This window comes from Anomaloglossus baeobatrachus, chromosome 2, assembly GCF_048569485.1.
Source record: "Anomaloglossus baeobatrachus isolate aAnoBae1 chromosome 2, aAnoBae1.hap1, whole genome shotgun sequence".
In the NCBI taxonomy this organism is placed as follows: Eukaryota; Metazoa; Chordata; class Amphibia; order Anura; family Aromobatidae; genus Anomaloglossus; species Anomaloglossus baeobatrachus.
The window spans coordinates 420,888,722-420,910,412 of NC_134354.1; the positions used below are offsets into that span (position 1 = coordinate 420,888,722).

General features: G+C 47.0%; 13 non-coding genes and 1 pseudogene across 13 annotated transcripts; all 14 read left to right on the plus strand.

The window, feature by feature from the left end:
- The first annotated feature begins 1,177 nt into the window (after positions 1-1,177).
- On the plus strand, positions 1,178-1,368 carry LOC142292875 (U2 spliceosomal RNA). The gene has a single exon (XR_012750893.1). It is a non-coding gene; the product is annotated as a U2 spliceosomal RNA (small nuclear RNA).
- Positions 1,369-2,755: 1,387 nt separating this feature from the next.
- Positions 2,756-2,946, plus strand: LOC142292876 (U2 spliceosomal RNA). Its single transcript, XR_012750894.1, has one exon. It is a non-coding gene; the product is annotated as a U2 spliceosomal RNA (small nuclear RNA).
- A 1,387-nt stretch (positions 2,947-4,333) lies between these two features.
- LOC142292877 (U2 spliceosomal RNA) lies at positions 4,334-4,524 on the plus strand. Its single transcript, XR_012750895.1, has one exon. It is a non-coding gene; the product is annotated as a U2 spliceosomal RNA (small nuclear RNA).
- A 1,387-nt stretch (positions 4,525-5,911) lies between these two features.
- Positions 5,912-6,038, plus strand: LOC142292723 (U2 spliceosomal RNA; annotated as a pseudogene).
- Positions 6,039-6,726: 688 nt separating this feature from the next.
- LOC142293171 (U2 spliceosomal RNA) lies at positions 6,727-6,919 on the plus strand. Its single transcript, XR_012751161.1, has one exon. It is a non-coding gene; the product is annotated as a U2 spliceosomal RNA (small nuclear RNA).
- Positions 6,920-8,306: 1,387 nt separating this feature from the next.
- Positions 8,307-8,497, plus strand: LOC142292878 (U2 spliceosomal RNA). The gene has a single exon (XR_012750896.1). It is a non-coding gene; the product is annotated as a U2 spliceosomal RNA (small nuclear RNA).
- Positions 8,498-9,884: 1,387 nt separating this feature from the next.
- LOC142292879 (U2 spliceosomal RNA) lies at positions 9,885-10,075 on the plus strand. The gene has a single exon (XR_012750897.1). It is a non-coding gene; the product is annotated as a U2 spliceosomal RNA (small nuclear RNA).
- A 1,387-nt stretch (positions 10,076-11,462) lies between these two features.
- Positions 11,463-11,653, plus strand: LOC142292880 (U2 spliceosomal RNA). Its single transcript, XR_012750898.1, has one exon. It is a non-coding gene; the product is annotated as a U2 spliceosomal RNA (small nuclear RNA).
- A 1,387-nt stretch (positions 11,654-13,040) lies between these two features.
- On the plus strand, positions 13,041-13,231 carry LOC142292881 (U2 spliceosomal RNA). Its single transcript, XR_012750899.1, has one exon. It is a non-coding gene; the product is annotated as a U2 spliceosomal RNA (small nuclear RNA).
- A 1,387-nt stretch (positions 13,232-14,618) lies between these two features.
- LOC142292882 (U2 spliceosomal RNA) lies at positions 14,619-14,809 on the plus strand. The gene has a single exon (XR_012750900.1). It is a non-coding gene; the product is annotated as a U2 spliceosomal RNA (small nuclear RNA).
- A 1,387-nt stretch (positions 14,810-16,196) lies between these two features.
- LOC142292672 (U2 spliceosomal RNA) lies at positions 16,197-16,381 on the plus strand. The gene has a single exon (XR_012750782.1). It is a non-coding gene; the product is annotated as a U2 spliceosomal RNA (small nuclear RNA).
- A 718-nt stretch (positions 16,382-17,099) lies between these two features.
- Positions 17,100-17,295, plus strand: LOC142293200 (U2 spliceosomal RNA). The gene has a single exon (XR_012751185.1). It is a non-coding gene; the product is annotated as a U2 spliceosomal RNA (small nuclear RNA).
- A 1,387-nt stretch (positions 17,296-18,682) lies between these two features.
- LOC142292883 (U2 spliceosomal RNA) lies at positions 18,683-18,873 on the plus strand. The gene has a single exon (XR_012750901.1). It is a non-coding gene; the product is annotated as a U2 spliceosomal RNA (small nuclear RNA).
- A 1,387-nt stretch (positions 18,874-20,260) lies between these two features.
- LOC142292884 (U2 spliceosomal RNA) lies at positions 20,261-20,451 on the plus strand. Its single transcript, XR_012750902.1, has one exon. It is a non-coding gene; the product is annotated as a U2 spliceosomal RNA (small nuclear RNA).
- Positions 20,452-21,691: the final 1,240 nt, after the last annotated feature.

Sequence of the window (21,691 nt, forward strand, 5' to 3'; positions counted from 1 at the left end):
GCTATGTCCCCGTGCTGCAGTTCTCTGTCTTATCTAGATCATTTGCAATTGAATGGAATAGATCCCTTTTGGACAAAGTGGATTCACCTGCTGCTGCAGTGACCACAGGTGTGATAACATCTAGAATTGGCATCTGGTGCGATCTCTCCGCTTCCACTCCAAAGAAAGTTACCTGTTTATTCCTATCATGCATTGGTTTTTGGGGTTTTCTTTGAGTAATGATGATCTCTTTAGTAGTCTGTTGGCGCCCTCTCCTGGAGGAATAGTTTGCTTGCTCTTGGACATTCTAAAAGAGAGGTCATGATAGACATTGAGCTTCTGAGCTCAATTGGGGACAGTCATGGGTGATGAATGTTTGCAACCTACTGCGAAGCCTCATACCGCAATATAAGGAACGTCAAATACTAAGAAAGGGCGGCCTATGAAAGAATTACTACTTTCAATAAGTACACTTAAACGGCTAATTGGGAATAGAAAAACTGTAAAAAGCCCTCTGAGAAAGCCCCCCTCTAACCTTTGATAGTAAGCTTTTCTGTAGTCTGCCTGTTGATGTATTTTCCGTTTGAACTGTGCACAACATGAAGAGACGGAACACTGGCGGCTTGTCACAATGCCCCCCGATGACATCACAATAGCGCTGCTGCCTAGAAAACAAGCTGCGCAGAAGAAGTTGTTCTTTGGGTGGGAGGGTGGGCTAGTGGAAGGAGGGGGCAATCTCTTTTTTTCCCGGGTGGTAGGGGGATGACAGGAGAAGGGAAGCGGGTGGTGAGAAAGGTACAGAGGGCAGGGTTTGGGGGCTGGGAAGGAAAGGGAAAAGATTAGGGTTTGGGGATGATGAAAGGGCTTTCTACGGGTAAGGATGGCAAAGGGTGGCAGTGACGGAAAGTCAGGCAACCTGTCCTGTCCGTCTTTTTGTATCGTGAATTGGAAAGACTGCAAGGGGGAGGGGAGTTGCTTGCGCCCTAAAGGAGGAGTTATTCAGATTCATTGCAGTGGGCGGCGGCTGCAAAACGCACCATTCTTCTTGTTTTGGCTCTGCAAAGCAGCCTTTTCAAGGGTTGGCTTGGGTGACAAAATGTCTTGTGTAGGCGTGGGTTTGTCTCCCTCTCGCTCTCTCTCCCTAAGATGTGTCCGGCATAGGCCAGGGTGCCACTCGAGGCCCAAACCAATTCTGGTTATCGCTTCTCGGCCTTTTGGCTAAGATCAAGTGTAGTATCTGTTCTTATCAGTTTAATATCTGATACGTCCCCTATCTGGGGACCATATATTAAATGGATTTTTAGAACAGGGAGATGGAAAAAGAGCTTGCTCTGTCCACTCCACGCATTGACCTGGTATTGCAGTACCTCCAGGAACGGTGCACCCCTTCTTAACCCAGTTTCCAAAAGCAGAACTCAATTCACCTGATTCATATTAGCCCGATTTAATGAATTGGAAGAAAGCATACGTCTTCATATGCACCTCAATTTGGCCCATTCACTTTTCACACTTCCTCCTTTTGTTTTTTATCTTTCACACTTTTGACTTTCTTTATTCATCCAAATAGCAAACTCATCACCACTCAACCTGACCAACTCGGCTATGTCCCCGTGCTGCAGTTCTCTGTCTTATCTAGATCATTTGCAATTGAATGGAATAGATCCCTTTTGGACAAAGTGGATTCACCTGCTGCTGCAGTGACCACAGGTGTGATAACATCTAGAATTGGCATCTGGTGCGATCTCTCCGCTTCCACTCCAAAGAAAGTTACCTGTTTATTCCTATCATGCATTGGTTTTTGGGGTTTTCTTTGAGTAATGATGATCTCTTTAGTAGTCTGTTGGCGCCCTCTCCTGGAGGAATAGTTTGCTTGCTCTTGGACATTCTAAAAGAGAGGTCATGATAGACATTGAGCTTCTGAGCTCAATTGGGGACAGTCATGGGTGATGAATGTTTGCAACCTACTGCGAAGCCTCATACCGCAATATAAGGAACGTCAAATACTAAGAAAGGGCGGCCTATGAAAGAATTACTACTTTCAATAAGTACACTTAAACGGCTAATTGGGAATAGAAAAACTGTAAAAAGCCCTCTGAGAAAGCCCCCCTCTAACCTTTGATAGTAAGCTTTTCTGTAGTCTGCCTGTTGATGTATTTTCCGTTTGAACTGTGCACAACATGAAGAGACGGAACACTGGCGGCTTGTCACAATGCCCCCCGATGACATCACAATAGCGCTGCTGCCTAGAAAACAAGCTGCGCAGAAGAAGTTGTTCTTTGGGTGGGAGGGTGGGCTAGTGGAAGGAGGGGGCAATCTCTTTTTTTCCCGGGTGGTAGGGGGATGACAGGAGAAGGGAAGCGGGTGGTGAGAAAGGTACAGAGGGCAGGGTTTGGGGGCTGGGAAGGAAAGGGAAAAGATTAGGGTTTGGGGATGATGAAAGGGCTTTCTACGGGTAAGGATGGCAAAGGGTGGCAGTGACGGAAAGTCAGGCAACCTGTCCTGTCCGTCTTTTTGTATCGTGAATTGGAAAGACTGCAAGGGGGAGGGGAGTTGCTTGCGCCCTAAAGGAGGAGTTATTCAGATTCATTGCAGTGGGCGGCGGCTGCAAAACGCACCATTCTTCTTGTTTTGGCTCTGCAAAGCAGCCTTTTCAAGGGTTGGCTTGGGTGACAAAATGTCTTGTGTAGGCGTGGGTTTGTCTCCCTCTCGCTCTCTCTCCCTAAGATGTGTCCGGCATAGGCCAGGGTGCCACTCGAGGCCCAAACCAATTCTGGTTATCGCTTCTCGGCCTTTTGGCTAAGATCAAGTGTAGTATCTGTTCTTATCAGTTTAATATCTGATACGTCCCCTATCTGGGGACCATATATTAAATGGATTTTTAGAACAGGGAGATGGAAAAAGAGCTTGCTCTGTCCACTCCACGCATTGACCTGGTATTGCAGTACCTCCAGGAACGGTGCACCCCTTCTTAACCCAGTTTCCAAAAGCAGAACTCAATTCACCTGATTCATATTAGCCCGATTTAATGAATTGGAAGAAAGCATACGTCTTCATATGCACCTCAATTTGGCCCATTCACTTTTCACACTTCCTCCTTTTGTTTTTTATCTTTCACACTTTTGACTTTCTTTATTCATCCAAATAGCAAACTCATCACCACTCAACCTGACCAACTCGGCTATGTCCCCGTGCTGCAGTTCTCTGTCTTATCTAGATCATTTGCAATTGAATGGAATAGATCCCTTTTGGACAAAGTGGATTCACCTGCTGCTGCAGTGACCACAGGTGTGATAACATCTAGAATTGGCATCTGGTGCGATCTCTCCGCTTCCACTCCAAAGAAAGTTACCTGTTTATTCCTATCATGCATTGGTTTTTGGGGTTTTCTTTGAGTAATGATGATCTCTTTAGTAGTCTGTTGGCGCCCTCTCCTGGAGGAATAGTTTGCTTGCTCTTGGACATTCTAAAAGAGAGGTCATGATAGACATTGAGCTTCTGAGCTCAATTGGGGACAGTCATGGGTGATGAATGTTTGCAACCTACTGCGAAGCCTCATACCGCAATATAAGGAACGTCAAATACTAAGAAAGGGCGGCCTATGAAAGAATTACTACTTTCAATAAGTACACTTAAACGGCTAATTGGGAATAGAAAAACTGTAAAAAGCCCTCTGAGAAAGCCCCCCTCTAACCTTTGATAGTAAGCTTTTCTGTAGTCTGCCTGTTGATGTATTTTCCGTTTGAACTGTGCACAACATGAAGAGACGGAACACTGGCGGCTTGTCACAATGCCCCCCGATGACATCACAATAGCGCTGCTGCCTAGAAAACAAGCTGCGCAGAAGAAGTTGTTCTTTGGGTGGGAGGGTGGGCTAGTGGAAGGAGGGGGCAATCTCTTTTTTTCCCGGGTGGTAGGGGGATGACAGGAGAAGGGAAGCGGGTGGTGAGAAAGGTACAGAGGGCAGGGTTTGGGGGCTGGGAAGGAAAGGGAAAAGATTAGGGTTTGGGGATGATGAAAGGGCTTTCTACGGGTAAGGATGGCAAAGGGTGGCAGTGACGGAAAGTCAGGCAACCTGTCCTGTCCGTCTTTTTGTATCGTGAATTGGAAAGACTGCAAGGGGGAGGGGAGTTGCTTGCGCCCTAAAGGAGGAGTTATTCAGATTCATTGCAGTGGGCGGCGGCTGCAAAACGCACCATTCTTCTTGTTTTGGCTCTGCAAAGCAGCCTTTTCAAGGGTTGGCTTGGGTGACAAAATGTCTTGTGTAGGCGTGGGTTTGTCTCCCTCTCGCTCTCTCTCCCTAAGATGTGTCCGGCATAGGCCAGGGTGCCACTCGAGGCCCAAACCAATTCTGGTTATCGCTTCTCGGCCTTTTGGCTAAGATCAAGTGTAGTATCTGTTCTTATCAGTTTAATATCTGATACGTCCCCTATCTGGGGACCATATATTAAATGGATTTTTAGAACAGGGAGATGGAAAAAGAGCTTGCTCTGTCCACTCCACGCATTGACCTGGTATTGCAGTACCTCCAGGAACGGTGCACCCCTTCTTAACCCAGTTTCCAAAAGCAGAACTCAATTCACCTGATTCATATTAGCCCGATTTAATGAATTGGAAGAAAGCATACGTCTTCATATGCACCTCAATTTGGCCCATTCACTTTTCACACTTCCTCCTTTTGTTTTTTATCTTTCACACTTTTGACTTTCTTTATTCATCCAAATAGCAAACTCATCACCACTCAACCTGACCAACTCGGCTATGTCCCCGTGCTGCAGTTCTCTGTCTTATCTAGATCATTTGCAATTGAATGGAATAGATCCCTTTTGGACAAAGTGGATTCACCTGCTGCTGCAGTGACCACAGGTGTGATAACATCTAGAATTGGCATCTGGTGCGATCTCTCCGCTTCCACTCCAAAGAAAGTTACCTGTTTATTCCTATCATGCATTGGTTTTTGGGGTTTTCTTTGAGTAATGATGATCTCTTTAGTAGTCTGTTGGCGCCCTCTCCTGGAGGAATAGTTTGCTTGCTCTTGGACATTCTAAAAGAGAGGTCATGATAGACATTGAGCTTCTGAGCTCAATTGGGGACAGTCATGGGTGATGAATGTTTGCAACCTACTGCGAAGCCTCATACCGCAATATAAGGAACGTCAAATACTAAGAAAGGGCGGCCTATGAAAGAATTACTACTTTCAATAAGTACACTTAAACGGCTAATTGGGAATAGAAAAACTGTAAAAAGCCCTCTGAGAAAGCCCCCCTCTAACCTTTGATAGTAAGCTTTTCTGTAGTCTGCCTGTTGATGTATTTTCCGTTTGAACTGTGCACAACATGAAGAGACGGAACACTGGCGGCTTGTCACAATGCCCCCCGATGACATCACAATAGCGCTGCTGCCTAGAAAACAAGCTGCGCAGAAGAAGTTGTTCTTTGGGTGGGAGGGTGGGCTAGTGGAAGGAGGGGGCAATCTCTTTTTTTCCCGGGTGGTAGGGGGATGACAGGAGAAGGGAAGCGGGTGGTGAGAAAGGTACAGAGGGCAGGGTTTGGGGGCTGGGAAGGAAAGGGAAAAGATTAGGGTTTGGGGATGATGAAAGGGCTTTCTACGGGTAAGGATGGCAAAGGGTGGCAGTGACGGAAAGTCAGGCAACCTGTCCTGTCCGTCTTTTTGTATCGTGAATTGGAAAGACTGCAAGGGGGAGGGGAGTTGCTTGCGCCCTAAAGGAGGAGTTATTCAGATTCATTGCAGTGGGCGGCGGCTGCAAAACGCACCATTCTTCTTGTTTTGGCTCTGCAAAGCAGCCTTTTCAAGGGTTGGCTTGGGTGACAAAATGTCTTGTGTAGGCGTGGGTTTGTCTCCCTCTCGCTCTCTCTCCCTAAGATGTGTCCGGCATAGGCCAGGGTGCCACTCGAGGCCCAAACCAATTCTGGTTATCGCTTCTCGGCCTTTTGGCTAAGATCAAGTGTAGTATCTGTGAGGCTCGGCAGATGCAATGCACACTGGAAGGTTGCTCTTGCTAGTACTCTTGATGTATAGTATATTCATCTAGAGGAAAACATGGCCCTACCAGGATCGAGGCTATTAGACTGAGTAAGTGTGGGGGCTATGGTGCAATGTGCCCCAGGACTGACGACCCTGGAGTGAGTCTGAGCTTGCTGGCTTGGGACCCCGGCGAGCCTTGGGCTCTGTAGCACACCGTACCTTGCCCTTTCATACTTTCTGAGCATATTGCTCTATCCCGGCCTTCTGGCTAGGAAGGGAAATTTTTATAATCATGGTCGGAGGTCCGTTCAGCTTTGGGCTGAGAAACCAACACCCGGTTGGAGGTCCGGGTCAGCTTCGGCTGAGAAACCAACACCCGGTTGGAGGTCTGGGTCAGCTTCGGCTGAGAAACCAACACCCGGTTGGAGGTCCGGGTCAGCTTCGGCTGAGAAACCAACACCCGGTTGGAGGTCCGGTTAGCCTTGGGCTGAGAAACCAACACCGGTTGACGGTCCGGGCAGTTTCGGCTGCGAAACCAACAACTAGTAGCTCTCTACTCCACTTGGGTAAGATGCCTGGGTGGACGCTGGGAGCAACGACAAGGCTCAACCAGGCTTCGGCTTGGGGGAGCACCGAAGATCCCTGACCCTTGCTGTGGCCTTCTGGCTCGGAGGGACGGGGTTGATTTTTGGGGACCCTCTCCTCACGGAGGGGTCCACACGAATCCTAGCCTTTGCACTGTTTTTGGTGTGACTTCGGTCATGCATTTTTTGCGGTGCTTTGGAAAGCTTCATTAAATCAAAAATCTGTTCTTATCAGTTTAATATCTGATACGTCCCCTATCTGGGGACCATATATTAAATGGATTTTTAGAACAGGGAGATGGAAAAAGAGCTTGCTCTGTCCACTCCACGCATTGACCTGGTATTGCAGTACCTCCAGGAACGGTGCACCCCTTCTTAACCCAGTTTCCAAAAGCAGAACTCAATTCACCTGATTCATATTAGCCCGATTTAATGAATTGGAAGAAAGCATACGTCTTCATATGCACCTCAATTTGGCCCATTCACTTTTCACACTTCCTCCTTTTGTTTTTTATCTTTCACACTTTTGACTTTCTTTATTCATCCAAATAGCAAACTCATCACCACTCAACCTGACCAACTCGGCTATGTCCCCGTGCTGCAGTTGTCTGTCTTATCTAGATCATTTGCAATTGAATGGAATAGATCCCTTTTGGACAAAGTGGATTCACCTGCTGCTGCAGTGACCACAGGTGTGATAACATCTAGAATTGGCATCTGGTGCGATCTCTCCGCTTCCACTCCAAAGAAAGTTACCTGTTTATTCCTATCATGCATTGGTTTTTGGGGTTTTCTTTGAGTAATGATGATCTCTTTAGTAGTCTGTTGGCGCCCTCTCCTGGAGGAATAGTTTGCTTGCTCTTGGACATTCTAAAAGAGAGGTCATGATAGACATTGAGCTTCTGAGCTCAATTGGGGACAGTCATGGGTGATGAATGTTTGCAACCTACTGCGAAGCCTCATACCGCAATATAAGGAACGTCAAATACTAAGAAAGGGCGGCCTATGAAAGAATTACTACTTTCAATAAGTACACTTAAACGGCTAATTGGGAATAGAAAAACTGTAAAAAGCCCTCTGAGAAAGCCCCCCTCTAACCTTTGATAGTAAGCTTTTCTGTAGTCTGCCTGTTGATGTATTTTCCGTTTGAACTGTGCACAACATGAAGAGACGGAACACTGGCGGCTTGTCACAATGCCCCCCGATGACATCACAATAGCGCTGCTGCCTAGAAAACAAGCTGCGCAGAAGAAGTTGTTCTTTGGGTGGGAGGGTGGGCTAGTGGAAGGAGGGGGCAATCTCTTTTTTTCCCGGGTGGTAGGGGGATGACAGGAGAAGGGAAGCGGGTGGTGAGAAAGGTACAGAGGGCAGGGTTTGGGGGCTGGGAAGGAAAGGGAAAAGATTAGGGTTTGGGGATGATGAAAGGGCTTTCTACGGGTAAGGATGGCAAAGGGTGGCAGTGACGGAAAGTCAGGCAACCTGTCCTGTCCGTCTTTTTGTATCGTGAATTGGAAAGACTGCAAGGGGGAGGGGAGTTGCTTGCGCCCTAAAGGAGGAGTTATTCAGATTCATTGCAGTGGGCGGCGGCTGCAAAACGCACCATTCTTCTTGTTTTGGCTCTGCAAAGCAGCCTTTTCAAGGGTTGGCTTGGGTGACAAAATGTCTTGTGTAGGCGTGGGTTTGTCTCCCTCTCGCTCTCTCTCCCTAAGATGTGTCCGGCATAGGCCAGGGTGCCACTCGAGGCCCAAACCAATTCTGGTTATCGCTTCTCGGCCTTTTGGCTAAGATCAAGTGTAGTATCTGTTCTTATCAGTTTAATATCTGATACGTCCCCTATCTGGGGACCATATATTAAATGGATTTTTAGAACAGGGAGATGGAAAAAGAGCTTGCTCTGTCCACTCCACGCATTGACCTGGTATTGCAGTACCTCCAGGAACGGTGCACCCCTTCTTAACCCAGTTTCCAAAAGCAGAACTCAATTCACCTGATTCATATTAGCCCGATTTAATGAATTGGAAGAAAGCATACGTCTTCATATGCACCTCAATTTGGCCCATTCACTTTTCACACTTCCTCCTTTTGTTTTTTATCTTTCACACTTTTGACTTTCTTTATTCATCCAAATAGCAAACTCATCACCACTCAACCTGACCAACTCGGCTATGTCCCCGTGCTGCAGTTCTCTGTCTTATCTAGATCATTTGCAATTGAATGGAATAGATCCCTTTTGGACAAAGTGGATTCACCTGCTGCTGCAGTGACCACAGGTGTGATAACATCTAGAATTGGCATCTGGTGCGATCTCTCCGCTTCCACTCCAAAGAAAGTTACCTGTTTATTCCTATCATGCATTGGTTTTTGGGGTTTTCTTTGAGTAATGATGATCTCTTTAGTAGTCTGTTGGCGCCCTCTCCTGGAGGAATAGTTTGCTTGCTCTTGGACATTCTAAAAGAGAGGTCATGATAGACATTGAGCTTCTGAGCTCAATTGGGGACAGTCATGGGTGATGAATGTTTGCAACCTACTGCGAAGCCTCATACCGCAATATAAGGAACGTCAAATACTAAGAAAGGGCGGCCTATGAAAGAATTACTACTTTCAATAAGTACACTTAAACGGCTAATTGGGAATAGAAAAACTGTAAAAAGCCCTCTGAGAAAGCCCCCCTCTAACCTTTGATAGTAAGCTTTTCTGTAGTCTGCCTGTTGATGTATTTTCCGTTTGAACTGTGCACAACATGAAGAGACGGAACACTGGCGGCTTGTCACAATGCCCCCCGATGACATCACAATAGCGCTGCTGCCTAGAAAACAAGCTGCGCAGAAGAAGTTGTTCTTTGGGTGGGAGGGTGGGCTAGTGGAAGGAGGGGGCAATCTCTTTTTTTCCCGGGTGGTAGGGGGATGACAGGAGAAGGGAAGCGGGTGGTGAGAAAGGTACAGAGGGCAGGGTTTGGGGGCTGGGAAGGAAAGGGAAAAGATTAGGGTTTGGGGATGATGAAAGGGCTTTCTACGGGTAAGGATGGCAAAGGGTGGCAGTGACGGAAAGTCAGGCAACCTGTCCTGTCCGTCTTTTTGTATCGTGAATTGGAAAGACTGCAAGGGGGAGGGGAGTTGCTTGCGCCCTAAAGGAGGAGTTATTCAGATTCATTGCAGTGGGCGGCGGCTGCAAAACGCACCATTCTTCTTGTTTTGGCTCTGCAAAGCAGCCTTTTCAAGGGTTGGCTTGGGTGACAAAATGTCTTGTGTAGGCGTGGGTTTGTCTCCCTCTCGCTCTCTCTCCCTAAGATGTGTCCGGCATAGGCCAGGGTGCCACTCGAGGCCCAAACCAATTCTGGTTATCGCTTCTCGGCCTTTTGGCTAAGATCAAGTGTAGTATCTGTTCTTATCAGTTTAATATCTGATACGTCCCCTATCTGGGGACCATATATTAAATGGATTTTTAGAACAGGGAGATGGAAAAAGAGCTTGCTCTGTCCACTCCACGCATTGACCTGGTATTGCAGTACCTCCAGGAACGGTGCACCCCTTCTTAACCCAGTTTCCAAAAGCAGAACTCAATTCACCTGATTCATATTAGCCCGATTTAATGAATTGGAAGAAAGCATACGTCTTCATATGCACCTCAATTTGGCCCATTCACTTTTCACACTTCCTCCTTTTGTTTTTTATCTTTCACACTTTTGACTTTCTTTATTCATCCAAATAGCAAACTCATCACCACTCAACCTGACCAACTCGGCTATGTCCCCGTGCTGCAGTTCTCTGTCTTATCTAGATCATTTGCAATTGAATGGAATAGATCCCTTTTGGACAAAGTGGATTCACCTGCTGCTGCAGTGACCACAGGTGTGATAACATCTAGAATTGGCATCTGGTGCGATCTCTCCGCTTCCACTCCAAAGAAAGTTACCTGTTTATTCCTATCATGCATTGGTTTTTGGGGTTTTCTTTGAGTAATGATGATCTCTTTAGTAGTCTGTTGGCGCCCTCTCCTGGAGGAATAGTTTGCTTGCTCTTGGACATTCTAAAAGAGAGGTCATGATAGACATTGAGCTTCTGAGCTCAATTGGGGACAGTCATGGGTGATGAATGTTTGCAACCTACTGCGAAGCCTCATACCGCAATATAAGGAACGTCAAATACTAAGAAAGGGCGGCCTATGAAAGAATTACTACTTTCAATAAGTACACTTAAACGGCTAATTGGGAATAGAAAAACTGTAAAAAGCCCTCTGAGAAAGCCCCCCTCTAACCTTTGATAGTAAGCTTTTCTGTAGTCTGCCTGTTGATGTATTTTCCGTTTGAACTGTGCACAACATGAAGAGACGGAACACTGGCGGCTTGTCACAATGCCCCCCGATGACATCACAATAGCGCTGCTGCCTAGAAAACAAGCTGCGCAGAAGAAGTTGTTCTTTGGGTGGGAGGGTGGGCTAGTGGAAGGAGGGGGCAATCTCTTTTTTTCCCGGGTGGTAGGGGGATGACAGGAGAAGGGAAGCGGGTGGTGAGAAAGGTACAGAGGGCAGGGTTTGGGGGCTGGGAAGGAAAGGGAAAAGATTAGGGTTTGGGGATGATGAAAGGGCTTTCTACGGGTAAGGATGGCAAAGGGTGGCAGTGACGGAAAGTCAGGCAACCTGTCCTGTCCGTCTTTTTGTATCGTGAATTGGAAAGACTGCAAGGGGGAGGGGAGTTGCTTGCGCCCTAAAGGAGGAGTTATTCAGATTCATTGCAGTGGGCGGCGGCTGCAAAACGCACCATTCTTCTTGTTTTGGCTCTGCAAAGCAGCCTTTTCAAGGGTTGGCTTGGGTGACAAAATGTCTTGTGTAGGCGTGGGTTTGTCTCCCTCTCGCTCTCTCTCCCTAAGATGTGTCCGGCATAGGCCAGGGTGCCACTCGAGGCCCAAACCAATTCTGGTTATCGCTTCTCGGCCTTTTGGCTAAGATCAAGTGTAGTATCTGTTCTTATCAGTTTAATATCTGATACGTCCCCTATCTGGGGACCATATATTAAATGGATTTTTAGAACAGGGAGATGGAAAAAGAGCTTGCTCTGTCCACTCCACGCATTGACCTGGTATTGCAGTACCTCCAGGAACGGTGCACCCCTTCTTAACCCAGTTTCCAAAAGCAGAACTCAATTCACCTGATTCATATTAGCCCGATTTAATGAATTGGAAGAAAGCATACGTCTTCATATGCACCTCAATTTGGCCCATTCACTTTTCACACTTCCTCCTTTTGTTTTTTATCTTTCACACTTTTGACTTTCTTTATTCATCCAAATAGCAAACTCATCACCACTCAACCTGACCAACTCGGCTATGTCCCCGTGCTGCAGTTCTCTGTCTTATCTAGATCATTTGCAATTGAATGGAATAGATCCCTTTTGGACAAAGTGGATTCACCTGCTGCTGCAGTGACCACAGGTGTGATAACATCTAGAATTGGCATCTGGTGCGATCTCTCCGCTTCCACTCCAAAGAAAGTTACCTGTTTATTCCTATCATGCATTGGTTTTTGGGGTTTTCTTTGAGTAATGATGATCTCTTTAGTAGTCTGTTGGCGCCCTCTCCTGGAGGAATAGTTTGCTTGCTCTTGGACATTCTAAAAGAGAGGTCATGATAGACATTGAGCTTCTGAGCTCAATTGGGGACAGTCATGGGTGATGAATGTTTGCAACCTACTGCGAAGCCTCATACCGCAATATAAGGAACGTCAAATACTAAGAAAGGGCGGCCTATGAAAGAATTACTACTTTCAATAAGTACACTTAAACGGCTAATTGGGAATAGAAAAACTGTAAAAAGCCCTCTGAGAAAGCCCCCCTCTAACCTTTGATAGTAAGCTTTTCTGTAGTCTGCCTGTTGATGTATTTTCCGTTTGAACTGTGCACAACATGAAGAGACGGAACACTGGCGGCTTGTCACAATGCCCCCCGATGACATCACAATAGCGCTGCTGCCTAGAAAACAAGCTGCGCAGAAGAAGTTGTTCTTTGGGTGGGAGGGTGGGCTAGTGGAAGGAGGGGGCAATCTCTTTTTTTCCCGGGTGGTAGGGGGATGACAGGAGAAGGGAAGCGGGTGGTGAGAAAGGTACAGAGGGCAGGGTTTGGGGGCTGGGAAGGAAAGGGAAAAGATTAGGGTTTGGGGATGATGAAAGGGCTTTCTACGGGTAAGGATGGCAAAGGGTGGCAGTGACGGAAAGTCAGGCAACCTGTCCTGTCCGTCTTTTTGTATCGTGAATTGGAAAGACTGCAAGGGGGAGGGGAGTTGCTTGCGCCCTAAAGGAGGAGTTATTCAGATTCATTGCAGTGGGCGGCGGCTGCAAAACGCACCATTCTTCTTGTTTTGGCTCTGCAAAGCAGCCTTTTCAAGGGTTGGCTTGGGTGACAAAATGTCTTGTGTAGGCGTGGGTTTGTCTCCCTCTCGCTCTCTCTCCCTAAGATGTGTCCGGCATAGGCCAGGGTGCCACTCGAGGCCCAAACCAATTCTGGTTATCGCTTCTCGGCCTTTTGGCTAAGATCAAGTGTAGTATCTGTTCTTATCAGTTTAATATCTGATACGTCCCCTATCTGGGGACCATATATTAAATGGATTTTTAGAACAGGGAGATGGAAAAAGAGCTTGCTCTGTCCACTCCACGCATTGACCTGGTATTGCAGTACCTCCAGGAACGGTGCACCCCTTCTTAACCCAGTTTCCAAAAGCAGAACTCAATTCACCTGATTCATATTAGCCCGATTTAATGAATTGGAAGAAAGCATACGTCTTCATATGCACCTCAATTTGGCCCATTCACTTTTCACACTTCCTCCTTTTGTTTTTTATCTTTCACACTTTTGACTTTCTTTATTCATCCAAATAGCAAACTCATCACCACTCAACCTGACCAACTCGGCTATGTCCCCGTGCTGCAGTTCTCTGTCTTATCTAGATCATTTGCAATTGAATGGAATAGATCCCTTTTGGACAAAGTGGATTCACCTGCTGCTGCAGTGACCACAGGTGTGATAACATCTAGAATTGGCATCTGGTGCGATCTCTCCGCTTCCACTCCAAAGAAAGTTACCTGTTTATTCCTATCATGCATTGGTTTTTGGGGTTTTCTTTGAGTAATGATGATCTCTTTAGTAGTCTGTTGGCGCCCTCTCCTGGAGGAATAGTTTGCTTGCTCTTGGACATTCTAAAAGAGAGGTCATGATAGACATTGAGCTTCTGAGCTCAATTGGGGACAGTCATGGGTGATGAATGTTTGCAACCTACTGCGAAGCCTCATACCGCAATATAAGGAACGTCAAATACTAAGAAAGGGCGGCCTATGAAAGAATTACTACTTTCAATAAGTACACTTAAACGGCTAATTGGGAATAGAAAAACTGTAAAAAGCCCTCTGAGAAAGCCCCCCTCTAACCTTTGATAGTAAGCTTTTCTGTAGTCTGCCTGTTGATGTATTTTCCGTTTGAACTGTGCACAACATGAAGAGACGGAACACTGGCGGCTTGTCACAATGCCCCCCGATGACATCACAATAGCGCTGCTGCCTAGAAAACAAGCTGCGCAGAAGAAGTTGTTCTTTGGGTGGGAGGGTGGGCTAGTGGAAGGAGGGGGCAATCTCTTTTTTTCCCGGGTGGTAGGGGGATGACAGGAGAAGGGAAGCGGGTGGTGAGAAAGGTACAGAGGGCAGGGTTTGGGGGCTGGGAAGGAAAGGGAAAAGATTAGGGTTTGGGGATGATGAAAGGGCTTTCTACGGGTAAGGATGGCAAAGGGTGGCAGTGACGGAAAGTCAGGCAACCTGTCCTGTCCGTCTTTTTGTATCGTGAATTGGAAAGACTGCAAGGGGGAGGGGAGTTGCTTGCGCCCTAAAGGAGGAGTTATTCAGATTCATTGCAGTGGGCGGCGGCTGCAAAACGCACCATTCTTCTTGTTTTGGCTCTGCAAAGCAGCCTTTTCAAGGGTTGGCTTGGGTGACAAAATGTCTTGTGTAGGCGTGGGTTTGTCTCCCTCTCGCTCTCTCTCCCTAAGATGTGTCCGGCATAGGCCAGGGTGCCACTCGAGGCCCAAACCAATTCTGGTTATCGCTTCTCGGCCTTTTGGCTAAGATCAAGTGTAGTATCTGTTCTTATCAGTTTAATATCTGATACGTCCCCTATCTGGGGACCATATATTAAATGGATTTTTAGAACAGGGAGATGGAAAAAGAGCTTGCTCTGTCCACTCCACGCATTGACCTGGTATTGCAGTACCTCCAGGAACGGTGCACCCCTTCTTAACCCAGTTTCCAAAAGCAGAACTCAATTCACCTGATTCATATTAGCCCGATTTAATGAATTGGAAGAAAGCATACGTCTTCATATGCACCTCAATTTGGCCCATTCACTTTTCACACTTCCTCCTTTTGTTTTTTATCTTTCACACTTTTGACTTTCTTTATTCATCCAAATAGCAAACTCATCACCACTCAACCTGACCAACTCGGCTATGTCCCCGTGCTGCAGTTCTCTGTCTTATCTAGATCATTTGCAATTGAATGGAATAGATCCCTTTTGGACAAAGTGGATTCACCTGCTGCTGCAGTGACCACAGGTGTGATAACATCTAGAATTGGCATCTGGTGCGATCTCTCCGCTTCCACTCCAAAGAAAGTTACCTGTTTATTCCTATCATGCATTGGTTTTTGGGGTTTTCTTTGAGTAATGATGATCTCTTTAGTAGTCTGTTGGCGCCCTCTCCTGGAGGAATAGTTTGCTTGCTCTTGGACATTCTAAAAGAGAGGTCATGATAGACATTGAGCTTCTGAGCTCAATTGGGGACAGTCATGGGTGATGAATGTTTGCAACCTACTGCGAAGCCTCATACCGCAATATAAGGAACGTCAAATACTAAGAAAGGGCGGCCTATGAAAGAATTACTACTTTCAATAAGTACACTTAAACGGCTAATTGGGAATAGAAAAACTGTAAAAAGCCCTCTGAGAAAGCCCCCCTCTAACCTTTGATAGTAAGCTTTTCTGTAGTCTGCCTGTTGATGTATTTTCCGTTTGAACTGTGCACAACATGAAGAGACGGAACACTGGCGGCTTGTCACAATGCCCCCCGATGACATCACAATAGCGCTGCTGCCTAGAAAACAAGCTGCGCAGAAGAAGTTGTTCTTTGGGTGGGAGGGTGGGCTAGTGGAAGGAGGGGGCAATCTCTTTTTTTCCCGGGTGGTAGGGGGATGACAGGAGAAGGGAAGCGGGTGGTGAGAAAGGTACAGAGGGCAGGGTTTGGGGGCTGGGAAGGAAAGGGAAAAGATTAGGGTTTGGGGATGATGAAAGGGCTTTCTACGGGTAAGGATGGCAAAGGGTGGCAGTGACGGAAAGTCAGGCAACCTGTCCTGTCCGTCTTTTTGTATCGTGAATTGGAAAGACTGCAAGGGGGAGGGGAGTTGCTTGCGCCCTAAAGGAGGAGTTATTCAGATTCATTGCAGTGGGCGGCGGCTGCAAAACGCACCATTCTTCTTGTTTTGGCTCTGCAAAGCAGCCTTTTCAAGGGTTGGCTTGGGTGACAAAATGTCTTGTGTAGGCGTGGGTTTGTCTCCCTCTCGCTCTCTCTCCCTAAGATGTGTCCGGCATAGGCCAGGGTGCCACTCGAGGCCCAAACCAATTCTGGTTATCGCTTCTCGGCCTTTTGGCTAAGATCAAGTGTAGTATCTGTTCTTATCAACCAATTCTGGTTATCGCTTCTCGGCCTTTTGGCTAAGATCAAGTGTAGTATCGTTCGAAAAGGTGGTTTAAGGCTCCGGCCACCTTAGTACAATGATGCAATGCACACTGGAAGGTTGCGCTTGTTAGTACTTTGGGAGGATAGTATATCCATCTAGAGGAAACCATGGCCCTACCAGGATCGAGGCTATTAGACTGAGTAAGTGTGGGGGCTATGGTGCAATGTGCCCCAGGATTGACGACCCTGGAGTGAGTCTGAGCTTGCTGGCTTTGGACCCCGGCAAGCCTTGGGCTCTGTAGCACACCGTACCTTGCCCTTTCATACTTTCTGAGCATATTGCTCTATCCCGGCCTTCTGGCTAGGAAGGGAAATTTTTATAATCATGGTCGGAGGTCCGTTCAGCTTTGGGCTGAGAAACCAACACCCGGTTGGAGGTCCGGGTCAGCTTCGGCTGAGAAACCAACACCCGGTTGGAGGTCCGGGTCAGCTTCGGCTGAGAAACCAACACCCGGTTGGAGGTCCGGGTCAGCTTCGGCTGAGAAACCAACACCCGGTTGGAGGTCCGGTTAGCCTTGGGCTGAGAAACCAACACCGGTTGACGGTCCGGGCAGTTTCGGCTGCGAAACCAACAACTAGTAGCTCTCTACTCCACTTGGGTAAGATGCCTGGGTGGACGCTGGGAGCAACGACAAGGCTCAACCAGGCTTCGGCTTGGGGGAGCACCGAAGATCCCTGACCCTTGCTGTGGCCTTCTGGCTCGGAGGGACGGGGTTGATTTTTGGGGACCCTCTCCTCACGGAGGGGTCCACACGAATCCTAGCCTTTGCACTGTTTTTGGTGTGACTTCGGTCATGCATTTTTTGCGGTGCTTTGGAAAGCTTCATTAAATCAAAATCTGTTCTTATCAGTTTAATATCTGATACGTCCCCTATCTGGGGACCATATATTAAATGGATTTTTAGAACAGGGAGATGGAAAAAGAGCTTGCTCTGTCCACTCCACGCATTGACCTGGTATTGCAGTACCTCCAGGAACGGTGCACCCCTTCTTAACCCAGTTTCCAAAAGCAGAACTCAATTCACCTGATTCATATTAGCCCGATTTAATGAATTGGAAGAAAGCATACGTCTTCATATGCACCTCAATTTGGCCCATTCACTTTTCACACTTCCTCCTTTTGTTTTTTATCTTTCACACTTTTGACTTTCTTTATTCATCCAAATAGCAAACTCATCACCACTCAACCTGACCAACTCGGCTATGTCCCCGTGCTGCAGTTCTCTGTCTTATCTAGATCATTTGCAATTGAATGGAATAGATCCCTTTTGGACAAAGTGGATTCACCTGCTGCTGCAGTGACCACAGGTGTGATAACATCTAGAATTGGCATCTGGTGCGATCTCTCCGCTTCCACTCCAAAGAAAGTTACCTGTTTATTCCTATCATGCATTGGTTTTTGGGGTTTTCTTTGAGTAATGATGATCTCTTTAGTAGTCTGTTGGCGCCCTCTCCTGGAGGAATAGTTTGCTTGCTCTTGGACATTCTAAAAGAGAGGTCATGATAGACATTGAGCTTCTGAGCTCAATTGGGGACAGTCATGGGTGATGAATGTTTGCAACCTACTGCGAAGCCTCATACCGCAATATAAGGAACGTCAAATACTAAGAAAGGGCGGCCTATGAAAGAATTACTACTTTCAATAAGTACACTTAAACGGCTAATTGGGAATAGAAAAACTGTAAAAAGCCCTCTGAGAAAGCCCCCCTCTAACCTTTGATAGTAAGCTTTTCTGTAGTCTGCCTGTTGATGTATTTTCCGTTTGAACTGTGCACAACATGAAGAGACGGAACACTGGCGGCTTGTCACAATGCCCCCCGATGACATCACAATAGCGCTGCTGCCTAGAAAACAAGCTGCGCAGAAGAAGTTGTTCTTTGGGTGGGAGGGTGGGCTAGTGGAAGGAGGGGGCAATCTCTTTTTTTCCCGGGTGGTAGGGGGATGACAGGAGAAGGGAAGCGGGTGGTGAGAAAGGTACAGAGGGCAGGGTTTGGGGGCTGGGAAGGAAAGGGAAAAGATTAGGGTTTGGGGATGATGAAAGGGCTTTCTACGGGTAAGGATGGCAAAGGGTGGCAGTGACGGAAAGTCAGGCAACCTGTCCTGTCCGTCTTTTTGTATCGTGAATTGGAAAGACTGCAAGGGGGAGGGGAGTTGCTTGCGCCCTAAAGGAGGAGTTATTCAGATTCATTGCAGTGGGCGGCGGCTGCAAAACGCACCATTCTTCTTGTTTTGGCTCTGCAAAGCAGCCTTTTCAAGGGTTGGCTTGGGTGACAAAATGTCTTGTGTAGGCGTGGGTTTGTCTCCCTCTCGCTCTCTCTCCCTAAGATGTGTCCGGCATAGGCCAGGGTGCCACTCGAGGCCCAAACCAATTCTGGTTATCGCTTCTCGGCCTTTTGGCTAAGATCAAGTGTAGTATCTGTTCTTATCAGTTTAATATCTGATACGTCCCCTATCTGGGGACCATATATTAAATGGATTTTTAGAACAGGGAGATGGAAAAAGAGCTTGCTCTGTCCACTCCACGCATTGACCTGGTATTGCAGTACCTCCAGGAACGGTGCACCCCTTCTTAACCCAGTTTCCAAAAGCAGAACTCAATTCACCTGATTCATATTAGCCCGATTTAATGAATTGGAAGAAAGCATACGTCTTCATATGCACCTCAATTTGGCCCATTCACTTTTCACACTTCCTCCTTTTGTTTTTTATCTTTCACACTTTTGACTTTCTTTATTCATCCAAATAGCAAACTCATCACCACTCAACCTGACCAACTCGGCTATGTCCCCGTGCTGCAGTTCTCTGTCTTATCTAGATCATTTGCAATTGAATGGAATAGATCCCTTTTGGACAAAGTGGATTCACCTGCTGCTGCAGTGACCACAGGTGTGATAACATCTAGAATTGGCATCTGGTGCGATCTCTCCGCTTCCACTCCAAAGAAAGTTACCTGTTTATTCCTATCATGCATTGGTTTTTGGGGTTTTCTTTGAGTAATGATGATCTCTTTAGTAGTCTGTTGGCGCCCTCTCCTGGAGGAATAGTTTGCTTGCTCTTGGACATTCTAAAAGAGAGGTCATGATAGACATTGAGCTTCTGAGCTCAATTGGGGACAGTCATGGGTGATGAATGTTTGCAACCTACTGCGAAGCCTCATACCGCAATATAAGGAACGTCAAATACTAAGAAAGGGCGGCCTATGAAAGAATTACTACTTTCAATAAGTACACTTAAACGGCTAATTGGGAATAGAAAAACTGTAAAAAGCCCTCTGAGAAAGCCCCCCTCTAACCTTTGATAGTAAGCTTTTCTGTAGTCTGCCTGTTGATGTATTTTCCGTTTGAACTGTGCACAACATGAAGAGACGGAACACTGGCGGCTTGTCACAATGCCCCCCGATGACATCACAATAGCGCTGCTGCCTAGAAAACAAGCTGCGCAGAAGAAGTTGTTCTTTGGGTGGGAGGGTGGGCTAGTGGAAGGAGGGGGCAATCTCTTTTTTTCCCGGGTGGTAGGGGGATGACAGGAGAAGGGAAGCGGGTGGTGAGAAAGGTACAGAGGGCAGGGTTTGGGGGCTGGGAAGGAAAGGGAAAAGATTAGGGTTTGGGGATGATGAAAGGGCTTTCTACGGGTAAGGATGGCAAAGGGTGGCAGTGACGGAAAGTCAGGCAACCTGTCCTGTCCGTCTTTTTGTATCGTGAATTGGAAAGACTGCAAGGGGGAGGGGAGTTGCTTGCGCCCTAAAGGAGGAGTTATTCAGATTCATTGCAGTGGGCGGCGGCTGCAAAACGCACCATTCTTCTTGTTTTGGCTCTGCAAAGCAGCCTTTTCAAGGGTTGGCTTGGGTGACAAAATGTCTTGTGTAGGCGTGGGTTTGTCTCCCTCTCGCTCTCTCTCCCTAAGATGTGTCCGGCATAGGCCAGGGTGCCACTCGAGGCCCAAACCAATTCTGGTTATCGCTTCTCGGCCTTTTGGCTAAGATCAAGTGTAGTATCTGTTCTTATCAGTTTAATATCTGATACGTCCCCTATCTGGGGACCATATATTAAATGGATTTTTAGAACAGGGAGATGGAAAAAGAGCTTGCTCTGTCCACTCCACGCATTGACCTGGTATTGCAGTACCTCCAGGAACGGTGCACCCCTTCTTAACCCAGTTTCCAAAAGCAGAACTCAATTCACCTGATTCATATTAGCCCGATTTAATGAATTGGAAGAAAGCATACGTCTTCATATGCACCTCAATTTGGCCCATTCACTTTTCACACTTCCTCCTTTTGTTTTTTATCTTTCACACTTTTGACTTTCTTTATTCATCCAAATAGCAAACTCATCACCACTCAACCTGACCAACTCGGCTATGTCCCCGTGCTGCAGTTCTCTGTCTTATCTAGATCATTTGCAATTGAATGGAATAGATCCCTTTTGGACAAAGTGGATTCACCTGCTGCTGCAGTGACCACAGGTGTGATAACATCTAGAATTGGCATCTGGTGCGATCTCTCCGCTTCCACTCCAAAGAAAGTTACCTGTTTATTCCTATCATGCATTGGTTTTTGGGGTTTTCTTTGAGTAATGATGATCTCTTTAGTAGTCTGTTGGCGCCCTCTCCTGGAGGAATAGTTTGCTTGCTCTTGGACATTCTAAAAGAGAGGTCATGATAGACATTGAGCTTCTGAGCTCAATTGGGGACAGTCATGGGTGATGAATGTTTGCAACCTACTGCGAAGCCTCATACCGCAATATAAGGAACGTCAAATACTAAGAAAGGGCGGCCTATGAAAGAATTACTACTTTCAATAAGTACACTTAAACGGCTAATTGGGAATAGAAAAACTGTAAAAAGCCCTCTGAGAAAGCCCCCCTCTAACCTTTGATAGTAAGCTTTTCTGTAGTCTGCCTGTTGATGTATTTTCCGTTTGAACTGTGCACAACATGAAGAGACGGAACACTGGCGGCTTGTCACAATGCCCCCCGATGACATCACAATAGCGCTGCTGCCTAGAAAACAAGCTGCGCAGAAGAAGTTGTTCTTTGGGTGGGAGGGTGGGCTAGTGGAAGGAGGGGGCAATCTCTTTTTTTCCCGGGTGGTAGGGGGATGACAGGAGAAGGGAAGCGGGTGGTGAGAAAGGTACAGAGGGCAGGGTTTGGGGGCTGGGAAGGAAAGGGAAAAGATTAGGGTTTGGGGATGATGAAAGGGCTTTCTACGGGTAAGGATGGCAAAGGGTGGCAGTGACGGAAAGTCAGGCAACCTGTCCTGTCCGTCTTTTTGTATCGTGAATTGGAAAGACTGCAAGGGGGAGGGGAGTTGCTTGCGCCCTAAAGGAGGAGTTATTCAGATTCATTGCAGTGGGCGGCGGCTGCAAAACGCACCATTCTTCTTGTTT